Genomic DNA, 21,462 nt, shown 5'->3' with positions numbered 1-21,462 from the left:
GGCTGGCGGGCGGGCGCGCGTGGGGCGCCTGGGGGGCCCGGGGCGGCCGGGGCGGCCGGGGGCGGCGAGCGGCCTCGGGCCCCCCGCTCACGGGCGGGCTCTTGGCCCGCGCCCGTCCCCAGCGGCGGCCGGTGCGCGGCGGCGGCGGCGGCTGCTCCTCGTCGTCGTCGTCGTCGCCCGGGAGGCGGCCGCCCCCATCTCCCCCCGCGCCGCAGGGTCTGTCACTGCGGGCCGCCCCCCGATGGAGCCGCCCAAGGCATTCCGCCGCTGCCGCCGCGCTGGTGCTGGCCGACCGTTACTAGGACGGAGGCCGCGGGCGGGCGGGAGGGAGCCTCGGGAGCGGCGGTGGAGGGACACGCGGGGCGCGGCGCGCGGGCGGACGGCGGAAGGATCTACGCCGGCACTCGCGCGGCCTCGCGCCCAGGCTCCCCGCGCCGCGGACGGATCCAAGCGAGCACGGCCGTGTTCGCTGTTGACGGGCGCCGGGACGAGGCTCAAGTGGGCGGGGTGGCTGCCTCTCGCGACAGCCGAGCCGGCAGGGCCCGCCCCCCCCGCTGATTGGCTCGAACTGCCCCTTCTAAGCCCGTGATTGTTTCGGGTTCCCAATCCCGATTCAGCTCCGCCGCGGCCACGCCCCCCCAGGGGCTATCGATCACGTTGGACCCGCCCCTCCCTGGCCAGCAGAGTCGATTGGCCCGCGGGGTCGGAGGGGCGGAAAACCCGGGGCGGATAACCCGAGGCGGATTTCTGGATGCTTTTGTTCCACAGATTTGCGTGGAGCATTGTTTTGGATAAAAGCCGGGCGTCCGATCTGTTTTATTCCTGAGCATCACAATAGGGAGATAGCGGGTGTCTTCGAAAAGCCACTGGAGCGGGCTCCGGAGACCTGAGTCCCCATCTCTATTCTGCCTGCTAAGCTGTGTGACCTTGGGCAAGTCGCTTGGTCTCTCTGAGCCCTGGGCGCCTTCTCAGAAAATGAGAGTAATAATATCCGCCTCCGGGACTTGTGAGCAGGTTGTGAGCTCACAGAGGGCGGGCGCCCTCATTTCTGAGGCTGTTGGCCTGCCTTTGGGATATGATGGGAACAAGCTTTCTCCATCAAGTAAGCCTGGTGTCAGTGGGTTATTGCCCCAACTCGGGAACCGAGAGGATGCGGATACACCCAGCAAGGGTCAAGGAACAGGTGAACCGCCCCCTGCCTGGCATTTGCATTGGCACCAGATTACAGGCTGAGGAAAACTGGGGCAGCCAACCAACCATCTTTAACTTACGCAACTGCAAGCAGCAGTCTTATCTACACATAAGGAAACTGAGGCTTAGGAACAAGAAATTCATTCCTCCCATGCCCTACCTCTAGAGCCTTCTTTTGATGTCTTGTGATCAAAGATGGGACTGTTAGCTCAGCAACTCTTTGGAGGCCTGATGTGTGCCAGATTCTACCCCTGATTGAAAACCATGAGCAAAGTGGTGCCCTCACTGACCTAGGGAGCTTACAACAGACATTGCAGAGCCATAGTTGGGGGGGAAAGAAAATCTGTTTTTCACCCCTCCATACCTCGGACAAATTTTCCCAGAGCCACCCACCCTGGTGTTCTTGGCCAATGTAGGAAGGAACAGGAATCCAGGTTAGCTACCCAAGGGTATTAAACCCATGTGGTAGCAGGGGCGAGGCGGGGTCCAGTTGGGTCTCCCCTCCTTATTTCCCCAGCCCAAACTAATTTCTACAAATGATTGAAGTATTCCTTGTTCTCTCTGACCTCACCTTTTCAAGTGATTCCAAGGAAGCAGTCACCTTCCCAAATTGACCATATGAGGGAGTGAAGGAACATGGAAATCAAGACTGTTAGCACCTTTGTTTGCTATTGACAAATGAAGTTCCTCAGAATGGAAAGACTTTGGTATCTTATCAGCATTGGGGTTTCCTCAAATGCAGCCCAACCTGGCTGTGAAACCCTCAAGCTCTGGTGCAAAGCCAACCTGGATTTCAGTCCCAGCTCTAGCCTGCTTGGGGACCTTGGCTGTTCACTCAACCCCTCTGAACCTGTTTCCACATATGTACAAGAGAGTCAGAAACTGCACCCTGCCCTCCCAGCTGACAGTGGAGCTCAGAGATGCTAATGGGAGCCCTCGTTAGCTAGGACAATGGAGCCACAGAAGTCATTGGATCAAGATTCCCCAGCTCCCAACAGCCTTTTCACCACTTCTGGCTGTGCTATTTGCTACGTAAAGTCTCTACTGGGTTGACTGGTGCCCTCAAAAAGATCATGTCCACACAGAACCTCAGAATGTGACCTTTTTTTTGGAAATATGGTCTTTTAGGTAAGAATCAAGATGAGATCATGGATTAGAGTAGGCTCCAAACCCAATGAGAGCCTCCTTCTAAGAAACATGAAAGAATAAGCAGAGACTCAGAGAAAAAGGCGATGTGAAGATAGAGGCAGAGATTGGAGCCAGGGATGCCTGGAGCCACCAGAAGCTGGAGGAGGCAGAAAGGATCCTTCCACAGAGCCTTCAGAAGGATCATGACTCTGCCCACACCTTGACTTTGAACTTCTGGCTTCCAGAACTGTGAGAGGATACATTTCTGTTGTGTTGAGCCACCAAGTTTGTGCTTATTTATTATGGCAGTTTTAGGACACATACTGTGTCATGTTCCCCTCAACTTCAGTCCAGGTAAATTGTTACCCTACAGGATCAGACCCCACTAAGGATTTGGGGGCTTCTGAGGGGAATGGGACCCATGCCTCACAACATTCAGGAATTGGTGGCCTGTCTGTAGAAAGAAACTGTCTCTTCCACACACTGTTTCCTTCCCTGGGAATCAGCCAAGTGTCTCCCAGGGGAAAGGGGTGAATACCCACCTGGCAGTCCTTCTGAACAAAATCTCTCAGGCCTGCCCCTGAGGCTGTACCTGCTCTCCTTCCCAGCCGGGGCTCCTACTCTAAAACATTCCATCTCCGAGCTATAGAGAGCTTCTCACTTTTCCTTTCTCTGCAAAAGGAGGTTGATCAGAGGATGGAGCATTCCTCCCCATGAGCACAACTGAAGCTACATGTAAAAGGCGGGGCTGTGTGTTCAGATAAGGAGAGAGTCCCCACACAATGCTGAGTGGGTCAGCAAGTTCACTCGCTCCTTTAGGCCATACTTGCCTTGAGCTTAACTCAGGGCCAGGACCTGATGGAGCAGTGGGCCCTGCTGTTAGGGAGCTCGAAGTTGAGGGTAGGACAGTATGTCTCTGCATTTTCCCTAGGGCTGGAATCAAGCATAAATTAATATTATTCTTGAGAAAGAGAGAGACTTGGAGCTCACCACAAATTCCCAAAACACATGATTTTGCAGTAGAGATACGCGATGCCTGGGATTATTTCTTGTGTTTGAATTAGTGATAGTAACTAAATTACCCCAGTAGGTGATGACAGGGCTGAGACCAGATTGGCCATCTGGATTCCATGTACAGCATCTACCCCCCCCAACACACACACACACACACACACACACACACACACAATGTCTTGCTTTTCCTTTCTAATTTAGAATTGGAAAATGAAAACAGAATTAAGACAGACACGGATTAAACAGTTGGGGCTGGAGGTGCACACACAGGCCCCCTGCCTGGATCTGCCACTTATTTTTTCCTAGGAAGTATGTCATCAAGATGTGTGTGGTCTCAAGTGAGATGGACTTACTGAGTTTCATTGTTCCCTTGTCCTAGACCCTGCTTTCCTGTGACTGAGAAAGCAAAAGGACCCCAAACCTCTCATGTGGAAGCCTTAGGAAGTGGGTTCTACCCTGGCTGGGTGGCTCGGTTGGTTGGAGCATCGTCCCATATACCAAAATGGGATTCAATTCCAGGGGTTCAATTCCAGGTCAGGATACATACCTAGGTTGCAGGTTCGATCCCTGGTCATGGTGCATATGGGAGGTAACCAATCGATGTTTCTCTCTCTCTCTGTTTCTTTTTGTTTATTTATTTATTTATTTAATCCTCACCCGAGGAGATTTTTCCATTTTTGTTCAGATAGAGTGGGGGCAGGGGGGGTAGAAACATCGACGTGAAAGGGACACATCGAGTGGCCACTTCCTGCACAACCCCAGCTGGGGCCAGGGGCAAACCGCAGCCGAGGTATGTGCCCCTAGCAGGAACTGAACCTGGTCTCTGAGGACCGAGGGTGGAGGCTCTAACCGCTGAGCCAAACCAGCCAGGGCTTTCTCCCTCCCTTTCTAAAAATCAATATCCTTGTGTAAGGATAAAAAAAAAAAAAAAAGAAAGAAGCTTACTGACATGATCTTTGCCCAGTGCCTCAACTCCTGATAGCCTCATGTGACTGGTCCTGAAACTGCTATCATTGTTCCCATTTTACAGATGCTCAATGGCCAGTCATGGGCCCAGGGCCATGCAGTTCATGTGTTGGAGCCAAATTCTGACCTAAGTCAATTGCCCAGACTCTGTCCCTCCAGGAGGAAAGCACAAAGGTGACTTGTCATTTATTCACTATTTCTGCAAACCAAAGACTCCAAAAGTGTCTGTCACATGCCAGTTTTCCTAGCTGTGACCGCTGACAAAGTCCACCTGGAATCATAAATGGGCCGTTGTCTCAAACTGCGCCCAGCCCTGCTTCTGCACAACCTCACACTTTCCTCCGCACAGACCTCCACTTCTAGCCCAGGGTGTCTTTGGCCTTGAAGTGGTATTTCTCCAGTAGGAATTATCTGGGCTCTTAGTTAAAAGGTTGATTCCTAAGCCTGACCCTAGATACTGACTGAGTCAGGTACCCGGGAATGGGCCATGGACTCTGTATTCACCAGCTCCCAGCTAATCCTGTATCCTAGTTTGAAAACTGCTATTGAGGTGGAGGTCATGATTTCAGGCTTCTAATGTGTTTCTCTGGATCAACCAACAGCAACCACAATAATAATCAGTTAAATTTGTGTTACATGCCTACCAGCCAGCAAGGATCCTCCGCATTAACACACTGGGAAACTGAGGCTTAAAGAGCACAATGGGAAAGGGAAAAAACCTCATGGACACGGACAACAGTGTGGTGATTGCGGTGGTGGCGGGGTGGGGAGGTGAGGAGTTGAGGGAGTGGAGGTAGAAGAGGGTACAGGGGGCATAAATAGTGATGGAAAAAAATAGAGGAAAAAGAGGTCACACTGTGGATCCCCATCGTTAAGTTCTGCAGCCTATTTCTGTTGTATGTTTGTTTTCCATATTTCTATGTTGTTTATACCACGGTAATGAAATACTCTGAAAGTCAACAATTAATTCACTGCCGCTCTCAGTCCTGTGTGTTTTATTTATTTACTTTTTTTTTTTACTGTGGAAGTTTTCAAAAATACCCACCCAAAGTCATGGGATAGTGTAGTAGTAATTCCCATATCCCCACTGCCTGGCTTCAAAAGAGAAGATGTTTTGCCTTGCCTACTTCATCTACTTCTCCCACTCCACCCCGACAATATTTTCTTTCGGAAGTATTTTAAAGCAAATAAATTGGAGAATATATATGTGCCTTACTGTGTTGTTTTTCTGATTATGAAGTAATACATGCTCCTTATAAAGAGATTATATTTTACTAAAAAAAAAAAAAAAACATAAAACAAAGCAGTGTAACAGTCACAAATAATCTCACTTCTCAGTGATAACCAATGTTAACATTTTGAAATACATCTTTCTAGCTACTCTTGTATTCATATATACTTATGCACAACTAGTTTTACACTCTTGTATTTATATATATTTATGCACACCTACTTTTACAAAAATGGTATATTCCAGGGCTGGGCTCATTCTGCGCCCCCTTGTTCCCCTTGTTCCCCACTCTGCCAGCGTTCTGCTCACCATGCCATGCTCTGAAGAGACACTCGCCACCTCCCCCAGCAAGTGGTCCTGGCCTACTGGCTCTTGGAACATGCCACTGCCCTGACCAAAGGTCCACACAGGCCGCAGGCTATGGCCTGTACAGTGTCCATGATCACACAGTACCACCTATGGAGAAAACCCTTGTGAAAACCAACATTCAAATGAGCTCTTCCTTCTGGGTGCCACGGAAGAGTAGCTCCACGTTCTATCTTGGCTGCAAAACACTGTAGACGCAGGAGCTGGTGTCATAGATGATTATAGAGGAAACATAGGTGGTGTACTGTTTAATTTTGGCAAAGAAAAGTTTGAAGCAAAAAAAAAGGGTGACTGAATTGCACTGCTCATTTGTGAACGGATGTTGTATCCAGAAATAAAGGAAGTTCAAGTTTTGGATGAAAGGGGTTCAGGAGGTTTTGGTTCCACCGGAAAGAATTAAAATTTATGCCAAGGATAAAAAATGAGAACATATTTTTTTTTCTTCTTAAAAGTAAAGAGGTTTTGCTTAGTGTTTTGCAATTCTGTAAGTTTAACAGCTGTAGCTTCTAACAATATTTGGTTGTCTTATGATTAAGGAGAGGGTACTCTTGATATCACGTAGAACTTTTTTGTGTCTTTCTACATTTGATTGTTGTATAATTCTTCGTGGTAACCTAATACAGTTTTTCTTTCTTTTTTTTTTTTCAATCAAATGTACATCAAATACAGATCCTCCCTAGAACTGTATTATTTAAGTCATTAAATGGTACCCCTTCAACAACTTCCTTTTCAGTTTGCTTTATAAATCATAAGCAAAGCCTTTTATTCAATAAATTTGAATTCTTTCACAGATACAAATTGTTATAGAAAGTGAACTAAAAGATAATAAAAAGTTAAAGTTAAAATGTGATATACTTTAGCCCGGCCAGAGTAGCTCAGTGGATTGAGCGTCACCCCATGGACTGAGAGGTCACAGTTTGATTCCCAGTCAGGGCACATGCCCGGGTTGTGTGCCAATTCCCCAGTGTGGGGCATGCAGGAGGCGGCCAATTGATGTTCTCTCTAATTGATGTTTCTATCTCTCCCCCTCCCTTCCTCTCTCTCTAAAATGAACAAAGAAAAAAAAAAAAATACCAACGGCAGCCCTGGCCAGTTGGGCTCAGTGGTTACAGCATCAGCCCAAGGACCAAAGGGTCACTGGTTCCATTCCTGGTCAAGGGTATGTACCTAGGTTGCAGGTTCAATCCCTAACCCCAATCAGGGTGGGTCAGGGTCATGCGGGAGGCAACCAACCAATTGATGTGTCTCTCTCACATTGATGTGTCTCTCTCACATTGATGTTTCTTTCTCTCCCCCTCCCTCCTTTCTACTCTATCTTAAAAATAATGGAAAAATAGCCCTGGCCGGTTTGGCTCAGCGGTTAGAGCGTCGGCCTGCGGTCCGGAGAGACCCGGGTTCGGTTCCCGCTAAGGGCACGTACCTCGGTTGCAGTTTGTCCCCGGCCCTGGTTGGTCGTGCGGGTGGCAGCCACTCGATGTGTCCCTTCACATCGATGTTTCTCTCTCTCTCTCCCTTCCTCTCTCCCTCCCACTCTATCTGTACAAAAAATGGAAAAATATCCTCGGGTGAGGATAAAAAAATAAATAAATAAAATAAATAAAAATAATGGAAAAATATTCTTAGGTGAGGATTAACCAATAAATAAATAAAATACCAATGGCATATTTCACAGATCTAGAACAAATATTTCAAAAATTTATATGGAACAAAAAAGACCCTAAATAGCCACAGCAATCTTGAAAAAAAGAACAAAGTTGGAGGGACCACAATACTGGATGTCAAACTATAATACAAAGCCATTGTAATCAAAACAGCCTGGTACTGGCACAAGAACAGGCATTTAGATCAATTGAACAGAACAGAGACCCCAGAAATCAACCCTAGCCATCATGGTTAACTAATATTTGACAAAGGAGTCGAGAGCACACAATGGAGTAAATACAGTCTCTTCAATAAATGGTGTTGGGAAAATTGGACAGGTACATGCAAAAAAAAAAAAATGAAACTAGACCACGAATTTATGCTATACACACAAATAAACTCAAAATGGATAAAAGACTTAAATGTAAGTTGCAAAACCATAAAAATCCTACAAGAAAACATAGTGAAATCTCAGACATCTCACGTAGCAGAATTTTCACCTATATATCTCCCAGAGAAACAAAGGAAAAAAATAAACAAATAGGACCCCTACATCAAAATGTGAAAGGTTTCTTTTTAAACAAACATACCAGAGTTCACCCAACCCAGTAACTCTCCTTCAAAGTAGTCACCCCACAAAGCAGCACTCTCATTGCAACTAAACTGATTGCTTGAAAATACACCAGTGAACTCCTCTTTTAAAACTGTCTCCAGAGACTGGTGTAAATCATTTTCCAATGTATTATATGCTGGAAAGTCTCCATGCTTCAAGGTGGATTGATATCTGGAGATAGCCTGTGCTGATAATTGCAAACAGTAGACTCTACTTTGCCTACTTTGAGCAGAAACATGTATTAAATCATCGTAGTGAACTCAGAGTTTCTAGCAGGGCCTGGGAGCCAGGTATGGATGCTATTCTTTTATCTTTTTAAACATGAATTGCCTATTCATGTTCTTTGCCCGTTTTTCTATCAGGTTTTGGATCTTTGCTTCTGTCAATTTTTTTGTTGTTGTTAGCACTATTAAAAAATTTTTTTTTCGTTTATTGATTTTAGAGAAAGAGGAAGGGAGAGGGAGAGAGAGATAGAAACATCAATGAGAGAGGACATCGATTGGCTGCCTCCTGCATGCCTCCCACTGGGGATTGGGCCTACAACCTGGGCACATGTCCTGACTGGGAATTGAACCAGTGACCTCTTGGTGCATGGGTCGATGCTCAACTACTGAGCCATACTGGCCAGACACACTATTACAGATGTCCTCCATTTTCCCTCTTGTTGCCCCCCTCCACTCAACCTCCGCCCTATCCCAGGCCTTCCCCACACTATTGTCTGTGTCTATGGGTTATGCATATATGATCTTTGGTTAATCTTCCCACCCCCTGCACTGAGATCTATTATTTGGTTCCTTGCATCCATGCCTCTGGACCTACTTTGTCAATTTATTTTGTTGATTAGATTTCACATGTAAGTGAGATCATGTGATATTTGTCTTTCTCTAGCTGGCTTGTTTTTAGCATAATATCTATGATGTTGCAAAGGGTAAGAGCTCCTTCTTTTTTTTTGTTTCTGTCCATTTTTAAGAGTTCTTTAGATATTAAGGATAGTAGCCCTTTATCTGTGATTTATATTGAAAATATGTTCTCCCAGTTTGTCAATTACCTCTGAGTTCATTTCTGGTGTTGTTTTTTTTAACCTTGAAAAAGTTGCCTGTATTTTTATGTTGTTAAATATATTGATGTCTTAAAAATAAAAATTAAAAAAAATAAATATATTGATGTCTTTTTAAAATTGCATCTGGATTTGGAGTTGTGTTAGAAACCTTTCCCTGCACCCAGGTTATAAACACATTAACCCATGTTTCATTCTGTTATGTATATGGGTTCATTTTTTCCTAATTAGATCCCTGATCCATTTGGAGTTTACTCTTTTGTAGAGTATGAGGTATTTGCTTTTGAATCTCAGTTTTATTAAATGTATTAATTAAACCAGGGTTTGCAAATTAAAATGCTTTAAAAAGCCAGGTAGAGAGTAAATGAGTAAAACTAGATGATGGAATAAAGTAAGGAGTAGCGAGGTCTGTGGCCAACCAGAGATTAAATGTAAAAAACACTCACTTAGTGGGTGTATGAGTTTCCTGGGGCTGCTGTAACAAAGTACTGCCAACTGGATGGCTTACAATGACAAAAATTTATTTTTTCAGTTTTAGAGGCTAGAAGTTTGAAATCAAGGTGTCAGCAGGGTTGGTTCCTTCTAAGCCTCTCTCTCAGCTTGTGGTGGTTGCCAGTAATCCTCACTAGGGCTCTTGGCTACCCACCCCCACTACTACCCCCTCATCTTCAAGTGGCCTCCTTTGTGTGTGTCTGGATCCAAACGTCCTCTTCTCATAACGACATCAGTCACTGGATTTAGGGCCCACCCTGATTTAGTATGCCCTCATTTAATTTTGCATATTACATCTGCAAAGACCCTGTTTCCAAATAAGGTCATAGTTATAGGTTCCAGGGGGACACTATTGGACCCAGGAGAGTGAGGGGAAAATAAGAATTGTCTGGAGCCCCCGTGGCCTGCACACTGAGAGTTTGGGGACCCTTTGCAGATAACTTACGTTGCTGTCAGAATCATGTCCGCCTAGTAACAAAGCATTTGCTGTATTGGGAAATTCAAACTGCACTCTGAGAACCGGTTTGGAAAAGCATTGACACTTGTCACTTTAAGATGTCCACAACAAAAGGAAGAGGAAATTCAGTGGTCCACTCTTCTAAGTCTGAACTAATAGATGGGGTGTCCTTACAGAAGACAGGTTCGTTCAGTCTGAATATTTGGGTTTCCCATTGGAAGCCGGGGCTCTGTTACGTTTTTTTCCTTTACTGTAAGGGGTGAATTTCTACAAATTTCTCTGTGCCAAAAGAGGGCCCATTTTGTACCAGGGGGAGGGAGATGGTGCCTTCCCTGCCCAGAGATCCAGAGACGGGGCTTCCTTTGCAGCTAACCTCCCGTAAGACCTGCCAGGTCCGAAGTCTGAGGATGGCCCCTAGGATTCCTGACCCCTGGTTATCCAAGCACTAATCTAAGTGCTGCGGCGAAGAGATTTTGCAGATGTAAAGTCCAAGGTCAGGCGACCTTAAAACATGGAAATCATCTGGGTGGGCCTGACCCAATCAGGTGAAACTTTTAAAAGCAGAAAGTTTTCTCTGGCTAGTAACAGAAGGGCACTCAGAGATGTTAGAAGGGTCAGAAGAACATGCCATGCCATTGCTGCTTTGAAGACAGACAAGGCCATGTGAGAAAGGGTGTGGGTGGCTTCCAGGAACAGAGAGGGGCCTTGGCCAACAGCCAGCATGGACCTTAGACTCAAGAAAGGAGATTCAGCCCAGCTGACACCTTTGTTTTCCCCTGTGAGATCTGAGCAGCAAACCCAGCTGAGCTCGTTCAGATTTCTGGCCTGCAGACTGTCAGATGATATCGGGGTGTTGTTTTAAACCACTGAGTTTGTGCTAACTTGTTATAATGAACACACCTCTGCTCTTGGTGAAGTTCTAGGGGTGGAGACACTAGATGGGGGAGAAACGGAGATTTGGGGTTGGGCAATTTCATTTCTTTCTTCTGTTTCACTTCCATCCATACGTTCATCCATTCAGTTTACAAGAACCTCTGTTCTCTGTGCAGGACATAAAGATACCAAGATCACCCGGGTGTGGAGTGTCCTCAGTGGCTTCAGAGGTTGATGGAAATCAGATGTGTGTGCCCTCTTCTTGTGGTCAACTGATTATGAAGCCCAGGGAGTCAGGTGTGTCTACTGCATTTTATCCTGGCACTTTATAGGTTCCTGGAGCTGGAAGGAATCTTGGTAAAGTCTTTTAACACAATGAGTCCGCCTTTAGGGTACTGCCTCAGAAAACTGCATTCCATACCCCTGCCCCAGGCTTTGTACATCAAACTCTGGGTTCCACTTAGCCTTGGGCACGTTCCTCCCCTCCTTCCAGGGGCTCTACCTTTCACAGAGTGGGAGATGGCAGGTGGGGAAACGGCTCGCAGCAGCTACTCAGTGCATGTTAGAAGTTGGGCTTACGGCCCAGCCGGTGTGGCTCAGTGGTTGAGCATCGACCCATGCACCAAGAGGTCACTGGTTCAATTCCTGGCCAGAGCGCATGCCCGGTTGTGGGCCTGATCCCCAGTGGGGGGCATGCAGGAGGCGGCCAATTGATGTTCTCTCTCATCGATGTTTCTCTCTCTCCCTCTCCCTTCCTCTCTCTAAAGTCAATAAAGAGGAGGAGAAAAGGAAGGGCCTTATGATCCTCAGGTGTGACCCCCACGGCACACCCCCCCACGGCACACCCCCCCCGATAGGTGTTAAGTGGCATGGCCCAGAGCAGGGCTCCCGAGCGATTCCTTCACCCCATCGCACAACTGAGGACTAGAGAAGGGACTTGCAGCTCTGGCTGCACGAAAGTATCTCCTGGGCATGGTTAACCACTGCCCAGCTGGGCCCGTGAGGAGCTAAGCCACTGCCCAGAAAGAGAACCCACGGAGCCTGAGTACCGGGCAAGGGCCGGGTTTCAGGTGGGAGGAGGGCTTGGTGCTGAGCAGGACAGTGCAGGGTTTGAAAACCATTTCGTCTCTTGCAGGCTTTGGGACTCTCATGTTGAGGGAGGGTGTTAGGAAGGAGGGAAATGAGAAAGCCCCTGCTCAGCCGGCGGTGACCCAAGGCCACAGCGTGGGTTGGGGGTGATGTTTGATCTTAGAGGTCGATCATGGACAAACATGGCCCTTTACCGTCCCTCCAGAAGACAGAGGGCTGCTGCTGTCTCTTGTGGGTTGAATTGTATCCCCCCCAAAATATGTGTTGAAGTCTTAACTCCCGGTCCCTGTGAACGCGGCCTTATTTGGAAACAGGGTCTCTGCAGATGTAAGCAGGTTGAGATAGTGTCATTAGGGTAGGTCCTAATGCAAAAAGGACTTGTGTTCTGAGAAGAAACACAGGAAGGAGGTCATAGGAGACTGGAGTGATGCAGCCACAAGCCAAAGGACCCCTGGGGCCACCAGGAGCTAGAAGAGGCAGGACGGATCCTCCACTGGATCCTCCCGAGAGAGGCAGCCTGCCAACACCTTGGCTTCGGACTTCGACCTCCAGAACTGAGAGAGAATCCGTTTCTTTTGTTTGTGGTCCTATGATAGGGCAGACCTGACACCAATCCAGCCCTCGAGACACGGGCCAGGGCTGTGCGACACGGCTGATGAACTGCCCGGAAGCCATTCCCAACTGTTCTCCCGCTGCCTCAGACCACAAAGGTCGGAGGACAAACATGCTACGTGCCCACTGCCCTTGCACCAGGAGTGACCGACCACGTGATCCAGTTTTGGTCAATGAGACCCAAGTAAGACTGCCCAGGGGTTCCTGGAAACCTCTGCTTCTCTAACAGAAGGGGAAACGTGTCAGGCGCACCCCCTCTCCCTCCCCATCAGAGCCTCGTTGCACACAGTGTGGCCCCAGCAGCAGGGGTCCACGGCTGCCATCTTGGTACCTTGTGTGTCAAACACGGAGACTCATCCAGACTCCGGGTCCGGCATCGTGCAGCTGCTCAACCAAGCTCGTGGCACAAGGTAAGCAAACCCGTATTTGTTCCAGTTAGTGGGTTCTCTCGACCCGCTGCTGAGCCCTTTCCTGGCCGATATCATGCTCTGCCCACAGGAGCCTTTGCAGACCCCTCTGCCTCTTAGTGGACCAGAGAGGTTGGAGGCGGGAGCTCTGGAGGGTGGAGCGACCAGATTCTGATCCTGACACTCGCACCACCAGGTTTCAATGCACCCCCTTGTCCCAGTGCCCCCCTTCTCTGCAAAACAGAGAGCAAGCTATCTACTTTACAAGATGGCTAGAGGGTAGGTGGGGGTCCTCCCAAAAGCTCAGTACTGTGAACAGTCAGGGCCAAGGTGAGAACTGTCTCATCTCACCTGGTCTTTGGACAAGCTCTCAACACCAAATGGGTACCCTTTCCTGTGTGTGTGTGTGTGTGTGTGTGTGTGTGTGTGTGTGTGTGTGTATCAGCGACACCATCCTCCTCCCTACCCACCCCACAGCTTGCCTCAGGTCATTTCCGAGTCAGAAAACAAGAATGGCAATAGATCATCACAGTCGCTGCCATTTCTGGAACGAGTGCTGTGCATGGGGCATGGGGCAGTAAGTTCCTTGCCTCAGGACAGACAGCTAACAAGTGACAGAGCTAGGTCTGGAGGCTGGCAGCACACCATGCCTCCTGCCAAGTCCGAGCTAAGGGTTTTGGCACCAACAGCAGGAAAGGCAAAAACGCCAGGGGACACTTTCATGCCTTATTTAATCCTTGTGACATGCTTTGAAATCTATGGATCGTTATCTTCACCTGGCAAAGAAGGCGGTCAGGCCTCGGGGAAGGAGAACAGACACTGGAAGAGCGTGAACTGGAACAAAGGTTTTCTGCTCCCAAATCCTGCTGCCCTGTCCCCTCTGGAATGGCTGAAGATCGAGGCAGGGTTGGGATCGCAGCTCATGGGTGAGAAGAGTCACTGTAGAGCGAGTGTCTTCAACATGAGGCAGGTGTGCCTACTGTCGGGGAGGTAACAACACCTGTCGAGACCGGTGGCGTCTGGGTACTTAGCATCACCATCTCTCTCGGTGCCCCTTTTACTGATGAGGCTGAGGCTCTGAGAGGCCACTTGCCCTGTGTGGACAGCCAGCAAGGACAGACTCATGTCTTCTCCCCTGTGTGACTGGCACACTGGGGGCTTCCTGATTATTCAAAGGCCTTTGCCCTCACATTTTAACCACAGCAGCTTTAATAGATACATATGTATGCTTGTATGCTTTTATATGTAATGCATATTTGGCTTCGGCTTCAGATTTGTTTGAAGAGTGGTTTCTGAGGCTCACACTTTTTTAAACCGCTGGTTCATGTGTCACACATGGTTCTTTACTGAGACTTTCTTTCTTTTATGCAGGACTAGCAATCCACGAGGACATCTGTACGGATCCATCAGCACCCTCCCTGGCTGTACAACACTCTAAGGCCACGCTGCGTGTCCCAATGGAAGGTCAGTCTTGTTGAAGCACACATACCAGTGACTTAACTAAATTCTTTTGTTTTGTTTTTTTACTTTTTATTTTAATCCTCACCCGAAGAAGATACGTTTCCATTGATTTTAGAGAGGAAGGGAGAAGGACACACACACACACACACACACACACACACACACACACATCGGTTGGTTGCCTTCTGTACACACCCTGACCCGGGATCAAACCTGCAACCCAGGTATGTACTCTGGCCAAGAATCAAACCCAAGACACTTTGGTGCACAGGAGAACACTCCAACTGAGCCACACCAGCCGGGGCTGACTTAGCTAAATTCTAAGCTCCTTGAGAGCAGGGACCAGGCTTGCTACTTTTTTGGGGGGTGGGGGGGAGGTCAGCTCTCTATGGATGCTTTGTATCCAGTAGGCACTTATCAAATGTTTGCTGATGATCATTCCATCCGCAAAGTTTTTGCAGTACATCTCCCAAAGATTTTCTTTTGTAAAGATGATGGTACTGTGTCAATTTCTCCAGTTAGTGGGAAGTTTCCTATCAATTATTATTTGTTATATATAATTATGGTTCTACTCAAATGCTTGTAAAGTGGAATTTTTTCCAATATTTTGTTAATATTTCCTTGTAACATAGCATTAATCCCAGGATAGGAAAGCCTTGAGCTGGAAGAGAATTTAGCAGTCAGGTAAGATAACTTCTTAATCGGCAGATGAAGAAACTCAAGTTCCCAGAGGTAAAGGGGCTGTCCGGGACCACCCAGTCAATCCACCTGTCAGTCTAGGTTGGGAGCTGATTGCTGGTGCAGAAAATAATTGATCCGATTCACACATCTTCAGTTTACTTTTTACCAGCTATATGTTGGACCACATTTTTCTGTATTACATTTTGCAATAACATGTTCTATTTACTATCGATCCATGCTTCTGTCATTAGACATGACGTTATCCATGTAACCTGCTAATTAGGAGCTCTCACAGGGCAGGACCTGGTCTGTTTGCTCACAGCGGCTAGTGTCCGTAAGGTAATGAATACAGATTTGTTGAATGAATGATTGATGAAACTTGGACTGAAACCCAGTGTATGCCTTTCTCATTACTTCAGTGTTCCACTCAGCATATATACTAGTGATCAAATGAATCTGTATATTGGGACCTACAAAGTGGAGGCCATCCATGGCCCGGCCCACATCGCAAATCTAAACCTAAGTCAGCCTGCACTTGTGGGAATGTGTCAAGGAAACCTAACATCCACCATTCACAATCCTCCAACTCCGCTTTAGCTCCCTGGCCTTAGAAAGCAGGACCTGCTGGCCTGCTCAGCAAACCCCTGGCTTCCTGGCCAACCATGCCATTTCCGCATCGCCTCTTCCAACAGTCTGTAAAACTCGCTCCTTCTCAAAATCCCTTGGGCAGAGGCCTCTATGGCTCATGAGACTCTGTACTCCCCCAACCCGTGGTTTGTTTTTCCTTGAATCAAGGACATCAAACTCATTACTAAATTGTTTTAGCTTTGTCATTGGACAGGAGACTAAGTTTCGTTTCAATGGGGTCTTAGTGAGAAATATCTTTGGCTGCACTAAACAATGACATTAAACATATAGGGGTTTATTCTTACATGCAAGAAATCCAGGGATGAGCAGTAGCCTGTGCTGCTCCAGTACTGATGCTCAGTGATATCAGGCACAACATCCTTGGTTCTTCTGGACTTTCCTCATGGTAGTAATATGGCTGCCATATTGCCACAGCTGTGGGCATCACATCCTGTGTTCAATGCAAGGGAAAGGGAGGAAGGGATGAAACCTGTAGATGTTTCTTTTTATTTGTTTATTTATTTATTTTTCCCTTTATTGATTTTAGAGGGAGAGGGAGAGAGAGATGGAAACATTGATTGGCTGCCTCCTGCATGCCGGGCCCACAACCTGGGCATGTGTCCTGACCGGGAATTGAACCGGTGACCTCTTGGTGCATGGGTTGATGCTCAACCACTGAGCCACACCGGCCGGACTGTAGATGTTTCTTATATGATGAAAAGCATACACCCTCTCACAGATTTCTACTTAAATCTATTTGCCAACATTGTATCTGTGGCCACCCATGCTGCAAAGGACATGAGGAAAGGAAGTGGCCGGGCTCTGACCAAGGGCTTGGTGACTGGGCGTGCTCACTTGCACCCCTGCCACCGCCCGGAGAGGAGTGTGCCCAGACTAGCCCGCTGGTCCCGAGAGGAGAGCGAGAAGGATGTGGAGCAGAGCCGCCCCGCTGAGCCCAGCCTGGAGCAGCCTCCGTCGGACCCCAAGATGGGAGAGTCCAGAGCTGCCCTATTGGTCAGCTGACCCTCAGCCTACCTGCTGATGTTTGAGAACTAATGTTTGTATAAAAACCCATATAACTTGCCCGGCTAATGTGCTCAGTAGATTGAGCATCCTCCCATGGATTGAGAGATCCCGGTTCGATTCCTGGTCAGGACACATGCCCAGGTTGTGGGCTTGATCCCCAGTGGGGGCCGAGCAGGAGGCAGCCAGCCGATCGATGCTTCTTTCTCACATCGATGTTTCTCTCTCTCTCCATCCCCTCTCTCTGAAAAATCAATAAAAACATATTTTTAAAAAAAACTCATGTAACTTAACACCCAAACAAACCAATTAAAAATGGTCAGAGGACCTGAATAGATATTTCTTCAAAGAGGATATATACATGGCTAGTAGACATATGAAACACTCTTAATGTCACTAATCATCAGAGAAATGCACATTAAAATCACAACAAGCCATGGCCAGGTGGCTTTGGTTAGAGCGTTGTCCCATACATTAAAAGGTTGCCGGTTCAATGCCTGGTCAGGGCACATACCTAGGTTGCAGCTTTAATTCCTGGTCGGGGCATGTGTGGAAGGCAACCAATTGATGTTTCTCTCTCTCTCTCTCTCTCTCTCTCTATCTATCTTTCTCCCTCTCTAATTATCAATAAAAATATATCCTTGAGTAAAGATTTTAAAAAACTCATACAATTAAATATTGTCTCACACCTGTCAGAATGGCTATCATCAATAAATCAACACACAAGTGTTGGTGAGGATACAGAAAAAAGGGAACCCTTGTGAACTATAGCTGGGAATACAAATTGGTGCAGCCACTATGGAAAACAGTATGGAGGTTCTTCAAACAATTAAAAATAGAACTACCTTATGACCAAATCCACTTCTGAGTATTTATCCAAAAAAATCCAAAACAGTAATTCAAAAAGATGTATGCACTCCTATGTTCATTGCAGTATTATTTACAATAGCCAAGACATCGAAGCAACCTAAGTGCCCATCAACAGGTGATTGGAAAAAGATATATGTATATAATAAAATATTACCATAAAAAAGAATAAAATCTAACCATTTGTGACAACATGGATGGACCTAGAGGGTATTATGCTAAGTGAAATAAGTCAGACAGAGAACGACAAATACCATATGATTTCACTTATCTATAGAATCTAAAGAACAAAATAAATAAATAAACAAAACAGACACACACTTATAGATACAGAAAACAAACTGAGAGTTGCTAGATGGGAGAAGGGTGGGGGAGGGTAGGTGCAAAAGGTGAAGGGATTAAGAAGTATAAATTGGTAATTACAAAATAATCACAAGGATATAAGGTACAGCATAGGGAATATGGTCAATAATATTGTAATATTAATAAATATTGTAATATTGTAATATTGTAATAAAATTGGTGCTAGGTGGGTCCTGGACTTCTCAGGGTGGTCACATTATAAGTTATATAAATGTCTAATCACTATATTATATACCTGAAACTAATATATTTTATGTCAACTGTAATTAAAAAATAAATAAGAGAGAAAAACCTCTTGAATCTGCATATTGAAAGATCACACCTTGTCTCAGAAAAATTAACAACAAAACAAAAATAAAACTGCACTAATACAAAAAAGAGAATTAATGATTGTCATTGTTTTTAAATACAAATTTTCACAACAGCTTTATTGAGATATAATTCATATACCATATAGTGTACCCATGTAAAGCATATAATTCAATAGTTTTTAGTGAATTAAGAGTTGTACAACTATCACCACAATGAATTTTAGAACATTTTCATTATCCAAAAAAGAAGCCCATTATCACTACTCCCCATTTCTCCCAACAACCCCACCCTAGGCAACCACTTACCTATTTCCATCTCTACGGATTTGCCTATTCTGGTTATTTTATATAGATAGAATCATACATTGTGTGGTCTTTTGTCACTGACTTCTTTAACTCAGCATGATATTTTCAAGGTTCATCCATATTGTAGCATGTGTCAGTATTTCACTGATTTATTTTGTTTTTGTTTTTATTTTTACTTTCCCCAGCATTATTGAAGTATCATTGACAAAAGTATGTATACTTAAGGTGTACAGCCTGAGGATTTTGATATATGGACACATCATGAAGATATTATCACATTCAAGCTAATTAGCATTCCCATTACCTCACACAGTTACCCTTTTTTTTAAAAAAAATGTTTTTTCTTTATTGATTTTAGAGAGAGAGGAACATCGATGTGAGAGAACATCAACTGGCCACCTCCTGCATGCCCCCCACTGGGGATTTAGCCCACAACCTGGGCATGTGCCCTGACTGGGAATAGAACCAGCGACCTCTTGGTGCATGGGTCAACATTCAACCACTGAGCCACACTGGCAGGGCTACCCTTTTTTTATATGTGTGTGGTGAGAACACTTACAATCCACTCTTTTAGTACATTTCAGGTCTACAATACAGTATTGTTAATCCTAGTCACCATGCTGGACATTAGATTCCCAAAATTTGTTCACCTTATAGTTGAAAGTTTGTACCCTTTGACCAACAATAATGATTGGTGCTTTGTGATGGGTTCTCACCTGTTACTGTGGCTATGGTTACCTAATACAGTGGGCATGCCTCATTGTTTACCCCAGGTCAGTAGCAGAGCATTTATTAAGCAGACCCTGGGGCATAGCAAAGAGGTCCAAGACATTGTTTCTCTTAGGGAACTTATATCTCTAACGAGGAGAAGAAAGCCCTTGGAATCATGGTGACTCACTATTTTTGTTTCTCATATTATTACTTTGCGCAACAAAGAAAGCAGTTGTGTGCCAGGCATTACAGTAGGCGCTTTGTATATTTAATCCTTAACACAGCCCTGCATCAGGCAGGATGCTTTTGGCTATGTGTACCAGAAAATCTAACTCAAAGGGGCTTAAACAAAAAGGAAGTTCATTGTCAAGAAGTCCTCAGGTAGTAAGGCTCCAGAGATAGTCAATGCATTGCCTCAAGGACACTGTTTAGGACCCAAGCTCTATCTATACAGTCTGCCCTCCTTTGTGTGTCAGCGTTGACCTTAGTCTGGCTCTCCTCATGTTCACCAGTGGCTGCACTGTTCCAGGCATCACATCCAGATTCCAACAACAGAAGAAAGATTATCTTTCTTTGTGTATTGATTTTAAGGGCAAAACCAAAAACCAAACCAAAACAAAATCTTTCCCTGAAGCCCCTCAGCTCATTGCCCAGACTGTGTCACATGCTCATGCTTAAACTAACCACAGACCAGAGGAATTGAGTCATCATGTTGGCCCTTGGATATGCCTTCTGGGGCTGGAGCCAGCCTCTTCTGAAGCCCATGGCTGTGCAGAGAGTGTGGAAACCATACAAGTTTAGAGTTCTGTATCCAAACGAGGACAGTGCGGCTGTGAGAGGTTATATGACTTATAGAGGTCACATCTGGTATACTGTTATGCCAGGCTTCCAACCCGGATGTGTCTGACCCCGAAAGTTTCTGCACTAGACCACCCTGCTGCTTTACATGAGGTGGCAAGATTGGATGAGGAAAGGCTTACATTGCTTTAGGGTTGTTGTTATCCTTTAAGTATCAAAATCATGCCTTGGCCAGTTTGGCTCAGTGGTTAGAATGTCGGCCTGCAGACCAGAGACACCCAGGTTCAGTTCCTGCTAAGGGCACGTACCTCGGTTGCAGTTTGTCCCCAGCCCCTGTGGGTGGCAACCACTCGATATGTCTCTCTCACATCAATGTTTCTCTCTCTTCCTCCCTCTATCCCTCCTGCTCTATCTGAAGATAAATGCAAAAATGTCCTCGAGTGAGGATAAAAAAACGAAAATAGAAAATATCAGAATCACTGTGGCCAGCATACTCCACTAGAGTTGACTTTTGATCATCATGTAGGTGCTTTGTATTCATTCATTTTACTGCTAGGCGGGTACAATCTAGCCTTGGATAACCACACGGGCTCATTCCAACACTGTCGGAAGGTCAAGTCGGCCAAGTTCATCACCTCCACATGTGGGGGACCGGCTCAGAGCCTCCTGCTATATTTGTCCTTCTTGTCTGCCCTGTGGCTAGTTCTCCGAGAGTGAGCCACCACACCAGGATGAGGGAAGAAACATCCCTGGACCCAGTACTCACCCATTGTCATGGAGAACTGTGGATAGCAACCTTCTCACCCTCATCATCCACTTGGCTCTCAACAGCACTGCACATGAGCATGAACACAGGCCCGTGTCGTGCCCTGGTCTCGAGTTGATTGCATGGATCCCTCTTCATTCTGTCTGGGTCATTAGTGGTCAGTGACATTGGAAATAAGTGAGAGCTGGGAAAACCCAAAGCTCTGGGAACCTGGGGTGATATGTCCTGGCTGTGTGGCCTTGAATGTGCCATTTATTCTCTCTGAGCCTCGGTTTTCTTATCTGTGTCATGGGTGATGCCTTACAGGACTGCTGACCATGAACACTGATACCTGATGTGTGGCTGGGCTCCCAAGAGCAGTGGCCATGATTGTCATTATCACTGGGCTTAGGCCAATAAAATTGGGATTGA

Source organism: Molossus molossus, unplaced genomic scaffold (assembly GCF_014108415.1).
Source record: "Molossus molossus isolate mMolMol1 unplaced genomic scaffold, mMolMol1.p scaffold_m16_p_21, whole genome shotgun sequence".
NCBI lineage: Eukaryota > Metazoa > Chordata > Mammalia > Chiroptera > Molossidae > Molossus > Molossus molossus.
This window is presented reverse-complemented; position numbering follows the sequence as displayed.